This window comes from Carlito syrichta, unplaced genomic scaffold (genome assembly GCF_000164805.1).
Source record: "Carlito syrichta isolate Samal-C Ts95f unplaced genomic scaffold, Tarsius_syrichta-2.0.1 Scaffold316469, whole genome shotgun sequence".
In the NCBI taxonomy this organism is placed as follows: Eukaryota; Metazoa; Chordata; class Mammalia; order Primates; family Tarsiidae; genus Carlito; species Carlito syrichta.
The window spans coordinates 839,331-842,342 of record NW_007260565.1 but is presented as its reverse complement, the minus strand read 5'-3'; positions in this window follow the sequence as shown (position 1 = coordinate 842,342).

Below are 3,012 nucleotides of genomic sequence, written 5' to 3'. Positions count from 1 at the left end.
ATCCACTCACCTCAGCCTCCCAAAGGCATGAGATTACAGGCTGAGCCACCGAGCCTGGCTAACCCCCCAGTTTCTACCAACAGTTAAATGGGAACCAAGTGGGCACTCTGGGAATGCAGGCCTCCTTGCTCTCCCATCCTAAGATCCTGAAAAGCCAGCAACTGGAAAGCCAGTCTTCAGCAGGGTATGGTGGCTCACACCTGTAATCCCAGCACTTTGGGAGGTGGAAGCAAGAGGATCATCTGAGTCCAGGGATTCGAGACCAGCCCAGGCAAATTGGTGAGACCTCGTCTCTATAATAATAAATCAAAAAATTAGTCAGGTGTGGTAGCGCACGCCTGTAGTTCTAGCTCCTTGGAAGGCTGAGGTGGAAGGATCCCTCCTGAGTCCAGCAGGTTGAGGCTGTGGTGGCTGTAAGTGTACCACTGCATTTCAACTTGGGCAACAAGAGTGAGACCTCAACTGAAAAAAAAAAAAAAAAAGAAAAGCCAGTCTTCTAGGGCAGAGTGTGAAGCTGGACTCAGCAACCAGCTAAATCATTGCCCATGATTTGCCAGTCTTCTGGTGGCACATCACACATGGCCAGCCCATCTCACTCTCAAATCTCCAGGTGAGTGCCGGAACTAATCACCATCTTCTGCCACCTCCAGAGTAGGACAGGTGAGGTGAAGCCCTGACCACAGGGAGTCTTACTTTTTTAAAAAATGGTAGCAAAACATATACAACATACAATTTATCACTTTAACCATTTTTAAGTGTAAAGTCCTGTGACATTAAGTAAATCATATTGTTGCACTTCCATCACTACCATCCATTTTCAGAATATTTTCATCTTTCCCAGCTAAACACAATACACAATACACAATAATTCCTCATCCCCCTCCCCCTGGCAAGCATCAGTCTACTTTCTGTCTCTGAGAATTTGACTGTTCCAGGTAACTCATGTAAGTGGAATCGTACAGCGCTTGTCCTTTTGTGGCTGACTTATTTAGTCGGCATAATGTCCCCAAGGCTCATCCATGTGGTGGTATATGTCAGCATTTCTTTTTATGGCTTAACAATGTTCCATTGTGTGGATGCACCACGTTTTGTTTGTCCACTCATTTGTCAGCGGACACGTGGGTTGTCTCCTTTTGGCTATTGTGAATGACGGTGTCGGGAACAAACATCTGTTCCTGCTTTTGTTTCTTTGAGGTATATACCTAGAAGTAGAATTGTTGGATCATATGGTAATTCTATGCTTAGTTTTTTGAGGAACAGCCATACCATTTTCCACAGGGGCGGCACCGTTTTGCATTCCTACCAGCAAAGTATTCCAATTTCTCCACATACTTGCCAACACTTATTTTGTGTGTGTTTTTAATAATAGCCATCCTGATGGGTGCGTCTTGTTGTGGTTTTTATTTGCCTTTCCACTGGGAACTTTCTTATGGTCAGGAAATCCAGGTTCTGTCGCAGGGCTGATGGTCCAGCCAAAAGGCTCCTGGGTACGGAGGTGGCTCCTCCCCCGCCCTTAATTCCACCTCTTGCCCCTTGCATCCCCATCCCACGCTTCCCCCTCAGGTCCCCTGGGTACTCTCCCGGCCTTCTGAGCTTGCTGGGATGTGATCAGGAAGCCCGAGTTTTGAAAACTTAAGGGAGAGCACAGGAGAGGTAGAATGGAGACAAAGAAGTGCTTCCGAGGGGGCAATGGAAAAGGCAGAAATAGTCTTCCCTGAGCCTGGAGGGACATCAGGCAGATGAGGGAGACAGACTCAGCAATACCATCCTGGCCTTTCCTCACCAGGCAGAACTTCGACCATGTCCCCTGTGATTCTCCAGGGAGGAGAACAGGCAGGGATGATCCTGATGTGTTTTTTTTTTTTTTAAACAAACGAAGACTCTAGAAATAAAGTGACTTCCTCTAAGATCACAGGAAAGGTTAGCCTCAGGGCAAGAGGAAAACCCAAGACCAGGACACTTCCTGCTGAGGGAAGGGCAAAACTATGGGGAGACCAAGGGTGGATTCTAAGAGCAAGTCATAAAACAAAAGGGCAAATTGAGGGAAGCCCAGAGAGGGGAACCAACTTGCCCAGAGTCACACAGTGAGTGGGAAGGCAGAGCCAGAGGTAATGATCATTGTTCATGTAGCTTCTTCCTGGCTGTCTTTCTGAGCTCCCTCTATGGTGACCTGGCACCCACTCTCTCCAAATACACCACGACATCATTGTGTCCCATCTCTCCCTTGGGGACCCTGGCACACATCTTGCTTCAGTAGAGATGTCCATGGGGTGCCACGTTCCTCTAGTTTCTGGTCCATTAACCCTAAATCACTCATGACAACCCTGCCCTGCAGATTCCTTTGCCTTACGCCCTGGGTACTGGTCTTGAAATCCAGACAAAGGCAGCAGCCACATTCCCTGCCCGGGGAATCTGCCAAAGAAGGAAATGAGGCTCGTCTGGCATGACCAGCTCAGCCAGATGAACCTCATTTCCTTTCTGACAGGGTAAGAAGTTCCAACTCTAAGAAGAAACCAGCCCGTAGGAATGTCTGAACTCCCACCTCCTGGAAGAAAGAGGAGGGGAGCCTGGATATGTGGCAGAAGCTTGGTCATCTCTAGAACGTGGTCAATGTGATCATCTCCTCATCTCTTCCCATCGTCCCCCACCACCCCCACATTGCTGGCCTCTGCTGAGAGCAGTAAACATGTCCGCCTGGGGAGGCTCCACTCATATGCCACTACGGGCAGCTGCCTCCCTGGACACCTTAGCCCTGCCTCCAAAGGCCAGCCACTTGGCACCCAGGTCACATTCTCCCATGGAAAAGAGGTGGTATGTGGAAGACCTGGTGTCTACCAAATCTACTCTTGAGATCACTGGGCTTGGCATGACTCAGACTTGATTCTCCCAGGGCCTGTGTGAAGTCGGGGACTAAAGACAGCATCTCAGCTGGGCTCGGTGGCTCAGCCTGTCATCCCGCACCTTTGGGAGGCTGAGGTGAGTGGATTGCCTGAGCCCGCGGGTTCGCGACCC